The sequence below is a fragment of the Borostomias antarcticus genome (assembly GCF_949987555.1).
Source record: "Borostomias antarcticus genome assembly, chromosome: 13".
Taxonomy (NCBI): Eukaryota; Metazoa; Chordata; class Actinopteri; order Stomiiformes; family Stomiidae; genus Borostomias; species Borostomias antarcticus.
The window spans coordinates 12200298-12210389 of NC_140246.1; the positions used below are offsets into that span (position 1 = coordinate 12200298).

The 10092-nt window shown below is 49.9% G+C and overlaps 1 protein-coding gene across 7 annotated transcripts in view; it reads right to left on the bottom strand.

Moving 5' to 3' along the window:
* The window catches only part of foxp2 (forkhead box P2), a 109953-nt gene that overhangs the window by 71662 nt on the left and 28199 nt on the right, over nt 1–10092 (bottom strand). The window lies entirely within an intron of this gene.

Consider the following 10092-nt stretch of genomic DNA (forward strand, 5'->3'; position numbering starts at 1 on the left):
GCCATAGTGAGTGTATAGACACCCCTGTTCCATCCTGTGTGTGTATCCGCTCCCAGAGACACTGATCATTCTGTATGCATGACATATAAAGCAGGCCTGACTCAGAAGACCTAAACGTCACCACTAAATCTGTGATCCCACAAGTCTATTCATTATCACTTCACACTCCAGGTACTAGTTGGAATTCTTTACGTTGCTGCGAAAAATAATAAAAAATTACATTTCACAGTCTGGCGGCTTCCACAGCTCTCAGATCAAGTTAAGATATGGATACCATTTAAAATAATCACACATTCTGATGCTTGAGTGAAATTAATTCATCAAAGCCATACGTTACAATGCATACAAAATAAAGAAAGTAGAGGCTATGCTCAAATATTGAACATCTCAGATTGGTTCATAAATCAAAATGCCAGATTCCTGACCACTTACAACACTGACGCTGAACCAGCCTGCTCAAAAATGATCATTTCAACCCCCCCCCCCCGCCCCTCCCGAGTCCCAATAATGTCATTGGAATATAACAGGAGGGGGAAAAGTTTGATGTGACAGATGGGAATGTGAACCTGAGCCCCGGTGAGTGACAGTGGGCGTTTGTTTGTGGATGGGCGTGTGTACTATGTGTGAGGTGCAACCTCTGATGGGGAGCTGAGACCACCACAGCCTGGTTACCACCACATCCTAGATACCACCACATCCTGGATACCACCACCACATCCTGGTTACCACCACATCCTGGATACCACCACCACATCCTGGTTACCACCACATCCTGGATACCACCACCACATCATGGTTACCACCACATCCTGGATACCACCACCACATCCTGGTTACCACCACATCCTGGATACCACCACCACAGCCTGGTTACCACCACATCCTGGATGCCACCACCACATCCTGGTTACCACCACATCCTGACTCTGAGAGCATGGAGCTCCAGACAGAAGAGAGAGAGAGAGAGAGAGAGAGAGAGAGAGAGAGGGGCAGAAAGAGAGAGAGAGAGAGGCAGAGAGAGAGAGAGTGAGGCAGAGAGAGAGAGAGAGAGAGAGAGTGAGAGAGGCAGAGAGAGAGAGAGAGGCAGAGAGAGAGGCAGAGAGAGAGAGAGAGGCAGAGAGAGAGGCAGAGAGAGAGAGAGAGATAGAGAGAGAGAGAGAGAGAGAGAGAGAGAGAGAGAGAGAGAGAGAGTACACGGCCACTTCTGAGGCTACGCTCAGCACAACCCACACAGGGTCTGTGGCTGAGAGCGTACCTACGGCCAGACCTCGCACGCCCTCTCCCCGATGAAAAGCTTCCTTTTTTGGCACTAAGGGGACACCGTAGAGAACATTAATGAGTATTCCTTAAAAAGCAGAGTGAGACGGTAATAGCGGTTCCTCTTCAGAAATGGAGGACTTTCAAAGTGACTCACAATGAAATGAGATTGCTTTGGGGGGGTATTTACAGAATCAGAGTTGAAAAATGAAAAGGAATGAATATGAACTATAGACTTAGCTATTTAGGATTAACATTATGCAACTCAAAAGAATCAAACGTTATCAGCAGTGACAATGAGTCCATATTCTGAACACCTCCGTCATATTTCAATTCATCATTTCAGCTGACAATAAATATTCGTTCGGTGATAGGAGTCATTCTGCTAAGAACGCTCAGTACTTAATTCGGTTCTATTTACAATAAGAAGATGAGACAGAATGAGATAAAGAAAGAAAGAGTAGGCCAGAGTGTGAATGTGTGTGTGTGTGTGTGAATGAGTGAATAAGAGTGTGCGTGGAATTGTCATCCACACAATGTCTACATGCTGTCAATTGTACTTAGGAAAGCCATGTTTAAATAAAGCTTACAACTTGAGAACATATTCTTGACATACTTAAAAATAGCAAACAATGGCAAAATATGATCCACTAGAAAATCGAAAAAAATAGAAATTCATAGCATATAAAAGACAATCGCATAAATTACATGATCAAACAAAGCATTGTGGTGGGGAAAACAAAAACAAAATAAATCTAAAAACCAAAGAATTAAATCAGTTTGTCTTTTTCCCCCCTGGTTTTCTGAAGCTCATGTATATGAATCCCCACCTGTCTGTGCTGGGAATACCGGAGTGTTTCCAGGCCGGAGACGCAGCCCCGCCGAACCCAGACCGGGGGAGGAGAGCGAGAGAGCTCTGCTTTTAGGCTCGTCCCAGATCATTTACATGTTACCCATCAGGCACCTCCCTCTGCCGCGAGGGCTGTCACGGCGTGGGCGAGCAGACAGTGATGGCAGCTCGTCAGTCGGCCCTCATCTGCATATTTGCCACTTATATTAATTAACTCAGCCCACCTAATCAGAGCTAATTGACCTATAAGAGAGGAGGGCCTCATTGTCTCATCCAATCATCTTTACCAGACTAGAACAGAATTGTCAGTGAAGGAGGGATCATCTCCCTCTCTCTCTCTCTCTCTCTCTCCCTCTTTCTCTCTCGTTCCCTCTAACCTACATTTATCCATCTCTCTCCACTAAAGGACTGTTCTACCCTGACACGGTATTTCATTCCCGAATGCAACATTGTTCTGACGCAATTATGACCGAAACTAGAGTGGACTTCCGGATACAGATTAAAACAGGAAAAATGACAACAAAATAACGGATGTCTAGGAGATGGACTTTGTGGCGGGGTCAGCGAGACTGTGTGAGGTGCCCCTAACAGGACCTTCCTGGGCAGAGGTGAGGAGGGGGAGAGGAAGGGGAGCTTAATGACAGCGCAGCGCAGCGGCCGACGGCCTCGTCCACCTCCCTCTCCCTGGCTCTCCGCTAACCGCCGCACGCACACACACACACCCACGCACACACACACACCCACGCACACACACTCACACACACAGATCCAGCCAGGCTGATACAGAGACATAGCTCATTGTGACGTTTCCAGTTATTTCTGCTTGATTAGGGTCATTATGTCCCCAGCTCTGATTTATGTTGTCATTCCCCCTCAGCAGTGCTGCATCGATAGATCTTAATGAATTGGTAAATAAGGGTGAAGATTACACTTGACAACAGCGCGGCATTCCTCATTCATACCCAGCAAGATTTATGTAACCAATTAGGGCCATAACGACAGAGACTGGTCAGGAGAAAAATAATCTTTCCCCGGGAAAATTACCCAAGTCTGACCCTCGACAAAATAGATAATGGGCCGTCTTTAACAGAGGCTTAGTCACACACACCAGAGCAGCTGAGCTCAGGGCTTCAAAAACACCCCGAAAAAGAAGTGTCGTTTATGCCCCCTTCTGAGGATTGAGAAATTGATTTTAGGAGTGCAGTGACCATCCTTCCTGGACTAACCACAGCCCCCCTCCTGACTCTGATCACTCAGCATCTGCATAATGTCCAGCCCACCGACCGATGACGCAATCAATAGATTAAAAATGAAGCTCTCTGCAACAAGGAGCACTCTGATGTGATCATGTCAATTAAAGGCAGTACCCCCCCCCCCCCCCCCGCCCCCAGGAAAGAAGGGAGAAATACAAAACAGATCAATCGTTTCTCTGAGACTTCACTAAATGTTTGATACCTCGATTGAGGGAGTCATTTGCATCTTTTAATAGTCTCGTATTTTCAATTATTTAATTTTCCCAGGCCCTGCTTACGCCGTACCAGGAATCGGTCAGTGGGCGGAGCCTCTTCTGTCATTAAAAACATCAGATGAAAGCGGTGATCGTGGGTCGGGCCGGGCCGGGCCGGGAGGACCCACAGGGCAGGGGACGGCAGAGGTAGAGAATTGAAGCTGAGTGATCCAGGAGCCTCTTCCTCAGCTCCCCTTCAAGCCCATGCAAATGAGCGCACGCCGCTTAACTGCATCATTTATGTGGATGATAGCAGCATCATCATTACGGGGGACTCAAATTAAATTACATCACAATTAGCATTACAAAGTGATTGGTTAAACTTTCAAAACAAATACCCAAGCTCCGCTAATGAATGCCGCTAATTGGCCGACGCGCAGTCTAAATAAAACATGTAGGTAAACATGTGTTTTAGTTAAACACGTTTTAACAGTCATTGTTTTTGAGGTGAACACTGCGAGTGAGAGCGACAGAGATAATAGAGAGGGGAGAGAGGAGCAGAAAACAGCGCATCGCCAGGGGGATTTGTAAGCTGAAATATAAAATGTGTAGCATTTAATTTTATTGCACTAAAGAACCTATTACAGCGCAGACTCTGGAGAACAATGTAAATTATCTGCCTTCAAAATGGAGTTGGGCCAATTCTCCATGTGAACTAATCACATAGCTCATTATGCGTAGGGGGTATTAAATTATGAAGAGGAGCCCCATTCGCATTCCAGCACAAAGGCCTATGAAATGTTAATAATATGTCCACAATAGTCCAATACTGGGCCTTGCTCACCCTCATGAATATTTAAGTAAACAAATTATACCCCCTGCCTTTGATGAGATAATTAGTATTTCAACGCCTATCATGCTACTGACCTCTCCTCTTCAATCTACAGGGTCTGGTCCATAAAGTTTGGGTTAGAGCTCTCCTGCACACACCCCTCAAATACCCCCCCCCCCCTCAAATAAAAGACCCACTCCAGTAAAACACATATCTGCAAGTCATTCATATGTGATCGCTATTAGCTTATAAAGACACGGTGGCTGCAACCCTTTTCCATGTAATCTCCACCAGACAGTGAAACACAATCCAGAAACAGTCATTACATTTTTGCCCTCCTGATCTTAACGATCGATGATAAAGCCATTAGATTAGCAGACAGTTAAGTTCACAGCCCCACCAGAACAACTGTCCTACGCAGGACAGATCAAACAAACACACTAAACAACTATCAGCCCAAACACCGGTCGACCGTGTCTCCTTTTCAGAGCGTGGGGGCCACACGTGCACGCTCTCTCTCAGGCTCGCGCCCACGCTCGCACGGGAGCGTGCGCCCTAATCACCTCCCAGTCGTTCATCAAGACTTATTAAAAGATCCCGGCGCCAGAGCCATGGCAAAACACAGCCCAGCGCATAAACAACCACCGCCAGAGAACCAGGTAACGAGGGGGCGAGGAGGAGAGGACGGAGGGATGGACGGAGCCGAGCGGCGTTCGTTACCTGGCGCCGAGGGGAGTCCGAGCGGAGCGGAGCCGCACGCGGTCCGGAGGTCGGCGGAGGACTGGTGACGCGGCGCGTGGCGCGACTCCCGCTATCTGTGCCATCACCGCTCCCGACCGTGTTTATAGAGGCTGGCATCATAAACAAGCTGCCCCCCCCCACCCAACACCCCACCCCCCCCGACCCTCTCTCTCACGCCAACGCCACCGACACACTCATGCATACTTAAATCACCTCGCCCATTAAAAAAAAAAAAAAACGCTTCTCCTGACAATTATTCTATCATTTCCAGTTGTCACCGGGGCAATTACCGCGGCCTGGCGGACGGACAGGCCCGATAGAGGAGGATCTGGGGGGGGGGCGGTCGTGCCTTCTCAGGCAGGGCGAAGGAAGCAGTGCACAAAATGGAAATTTATAGCCCAGACGCCAGGTTCCTCTCTCGACACGCTGGAAATAATTAGCCCATCATTTTATCCCCAGATCGCTGATGAAATATATCACAATTACTCGCAAACACTACTTATCATCTCACTCCGCTTTTTATTGCCCGTTGAAAGACATTGCAATTATTCGGCAGGTCTCTCTCTCTCTCTCTCCATCTCTGATCCACGAGTGACCTTCAAATCTGATTCTATTTTTTATCTGATGCTTATGGCAAGAGAGTGAGTAAGTGTGTATGTGTGTGTGCATGTGTGTGTGTGTGTGTGGACCTGAACACGCGTGTACATGATGAGTGTCAGACTCCCCTTGTGCTTGTCCTGCTCGCTTGCCAGGCGGCTCTTGCTTCGCTCGCTCTAAACACACATCTGCTACTCACAGGAGTTCTCTCTCTCTCTCACACACACACACACACACACTCTCTCTCTCTCTATCTCTCACACACACTCTCTCTTTCTCTCTCTCTCTTTCTCACACACACACACACACCCACACACTAATTTTTTCTCTCTCTCTCTCTCTCTCTCTCTCTCTCTCTCACACACACACACACACTCTCTTTCTCTCTCTCTCTCTTTCTCACACACGCACACACACACGCACACACACACACAGGGGCTGACTGCCTCTCCTCTCTCCCTAGCAGAGCCTGCGATGCTGCCTGGCGATGAAGGAAGCTAGCGAGAGAAAAGTCGTCTGGAACGCGGACGCCCTCGTGAGAGGCTCCGTGAGAAAGGTATGTGTCTGGCTTTATTCTAGCGCTGCTTTCTGTGTATGTGCGTGCGTGCGCGCGTGTGTGTGTATGCGTGCGCGTGTGTGTCTATGCGTGCGTGTGTGTGTGTATGCGTGCGCGTGTGTGTGTATGCGTGCACGTGTGTGTGTATGGGTGCGCGTGTGTGCATGCGTGCGCGTGTGTGTGCATGCGTGCGCGTGTGTGTGTATGCGTGCGCGTGTGTGTATGCGTGCGCGCGTGTGTGTATGCACGCGCGTGTGTGAAAAGAGTCTGAATGGGATAAGCGAGGTGAGCGCGAGCCTGTGGCCTCCCCACTATGCACCGGAGTGTAGAGCTCTTAAAAACAATTTGCCACATCAGTCTGTGCATTACTGAATAACACCACACACACACACACACACACACAAACACACGGAGGCTACAAGTGAAAATGTGTTGGAGGGAGCGCGAGAGTAACCTACCTTTTAAACAATGACAGAGAAATCCACTCTCCCTCATCAGAAGCATTTGAAGATATTCTTAGCTCGCAGCAGTAACGTGCATCAGAGATGAAATGAAGACCGGGGGAAAAACGCCACTGGTAGAGAACACAGCATCAGAGGGAACAAAAAGAAGAAGAAGAAGAAAAAAAGGAAAAAAGAAAGAAAAGAAGACGGAGGGAGGAATAAAGAGGGGAATAGAAAAAAATGTAGCTGACGCTAACTGTCAAAGACATCATCAGAGAAGTATTTACGGCGGTATTTACGTGGACGCCGCCACTCCTCTGCCCTGTCACGCTCCGCAACCTGCGCCACTTTAACGCCGGTAATTACAAAACAGCCCTGGCAGCCCCTCGGATCGCTCTGACACCCGAGGACCCGGTCGTACAAGAAAAAAACAAACAACAACAAAAAAAAACAGCAGCTTGATCGCCGGAGTGGGGGGGGGGGGTGGTGGTTGGGTAATGGAGCGGGGGTCGGAGGGTTCAGGCTGTTGTCTTTAGCGATCAGAGATAGAGAGAGAGAGAGAGAGAGAGAGAGAGAGAGAGGAGGTGGGCCGGGTGGTGGTTGGGGGGGGGGGGGGGGGTGAAGGTTCAAAACCGGCTTGGCTTCTCACTTTCTAAGGGAAAACAGCGGTCCTGTCCAGAGAGAGAGAGAGAGAGAGAAGAAAGAGAGAGAGAGAAGAGAGAGAAGAGAGAGTGTGAGCCTCCCCTGCCAGGGCTCACCACTCTGATAAATACGCCTGCAGCTTCCCATATTAGGGCAAGTCTACAACAATGTGCCGTGAGCCTGGCGAAACTCAAAAAGACCTCTTTAGAGGGGAAGTATTCAAGAGGTAGGAGAGGGGGAGAAGGAGGAGGAGGAGGAGGAGGAGGAGGAGAGCAGACAAGCTTTTCACAGCTCCCCTCCGTCATCAGATAAACCCGGGAAACCACTTCACAAAGGACACAATTTGTCTTTACAGATGTTCATCAGCCCCAGCCTGCTCCGAACGGCAGATTCCATCATTCACTATCTGTAATTAGACGTGGCGAACCACAGCCGCGCGCGGGGGGGGGGGGGGGGGGAATCGGCAGATCCGCCCCACTGTAAACAACGCACAAGGCGGAGCACTGTGAGCTAATGGTGTTTGTCAATCCCTTTGTCAATTTTCTCTCCCCCCCACCTTCCCCCCACCCTGCTTGCATGCCACAGATGTTTTTTTTTGTCGTTTTTTTCTCCCCCCGCCGCTCCGGCAGACAGGAATCTGGGGAGAGAGAAAGAGCCCGGTCTGCAGACGCAGCCCGCCGGCCCATCTGCTACCGGCTCGCACGGCCGCGCCGACCGGGGAGATCTAACGCCGGGGCCTCTGCCCGCTCGGTCTGCGCGGACGGGGCTGAAACCGGAGGAGGGAGGCGGACGTCTGACGAGACGACGCGGTTCCCCCCCTCTCCTCCCGCCCCCGACGCACACACACACACACACACGGACACATACACGTCTGTATTTGCCCGTCTGCATGATCGCGCGGCAGCAAACACCCTCTCGCGCACAGGCGAGAACTTTGGTGTGTGTGTGTGTTGTTGAGTGAGAGGCACCCAGGGCCGCCATGACAGATTTATTTAGTAAAAGATCTCGCCTCTAACCAGGGGGGAAGGGGGGAGGGCACCTGAACGCGACGTCGCGCGGGGGGCGTGATTTAAACCGAGGCTCCGGGCGGCGCATTATCTCCGCCGCCGCCGCGTATTTCAGCTGCGTGATGTCAACATCAACGCCGTAACTCGGGGCCCAGAGATTTAGCATTTTCATTTGCGTCAACGTGGAGGGGGGGGGGTAAACACTAAACAAGGCGGTGGCGAGGGGGGGCGACGAGAGGGACGGCGCTGGTACCGCCGCTCATTTGTCTCTCGTCGCCAACGGCTTCGGCGGCCATGACGTCGGCTCAACAACTCTATAAAACACTCAGAGGGCCATTCTGCAGGAGGGGGGAAAACAGAGGAAACACTCTCTGGGAGCCTCCCGAAAAACTCTCGACGTCGTTGGGAGCAGGATGCCTATCAGTTTTTAACTCACATACAACCCCCCCCGGGCGGTCACGGTGACCGGTGTCGGCGTCTTTCTCCCAGCCATGGCGTCATTTCCATAGCGACTCTCTAATTGTTAATTTTCAATTACAGCAGACACCAAAACAAGACGGTTGCCCGGGGCGATCGGAGCGCTTCCGGCCGTCTACCGCCGTCGCCGCCACCTCTAAGCGCCGGCTGCACGGGGCCAATCACACGGCGGGTCGTCCTCCGGGTCGGGGAGCGCTGGTTCACACAGACCAGCGCCTCTCCTACTCCTAGTACAGTAGAACAGATCACTGGTGGAAGATAATGGACACCAGGAGAAGGGATAGGGAGATACTGCCCCTGCAGGCTGGTCTGGAAACTGTGACAAAAGGCTAGAGAGAGAGAGAGAGAGGGAGAGAGAGAGAGAGAGAGAGAGGAGAGAGAGAGAGAGGGAGAGGGAGAGAGAGACAGAGAGAGAAAGAGACACAGAGAGAGAGAGAATGAGAGAGAGGAATAGAGAGAGAAAGAGACAGAGAGAGAGAGAGAGAGAAGGAGAGAGAGAGAGAAGGAGAGAGAGAGAGAGAGAGAGGAAGAGAGAGAGAAAGAGACAGAGAGAGAGAGAGAGAGAGAGAGAGAGAGGGAGAAAGAAACAGAGAGAGAGAGAGAGAGAGAGAGAGAAAGACAGAGAGGCAGAGGGCACCAGAGAGATTGTGTGCACTGACTGAGAGAGCTGTATTTGTTTGGGCTCCTCTACCCAAGCGCCACAAGCGTTCGAGATGTTCATTTTGCATGGAGAGGTTACACACTTGAATACTCTGCTCTCCTCACTCCCTCCCTTCCTCTCAAGCTCCCCTCCTCCCCCTACACGTCATGGACTCTGAAGCTGAACACATCTCCCCCGTACACCGGAGAGAGAAGAGACTCCAGTACATTACCACTAAGATGATAGAAATGTGCAGACTGTTTATGATTATTAAATACTTCAGCCACATGAGTCATGTCCAAAGAGCTCAACAACCAACCATTTCTCAAAAAAGAAATGTTTTGCAGGCCCAAACACAGATGTTTTTTGTTTCATTTTTTGTTTTTGTTTTCTCAACAAACACACAAACAAGAAATAATGACAGGGTTTAATTCCCTACAATCACTGTGCTTTTCACATCAGGTTGAATATGGCCAAAGTGGACCATTACAGAACAGTTATTACTGAAGAGGAAGGCCAGATATTTTAATATACTGTACTTAAGCACTGGAGTATCCATGGCAACTTCCCTTTTCCTGGCTCAGAGGATCCTTAATGAAATCC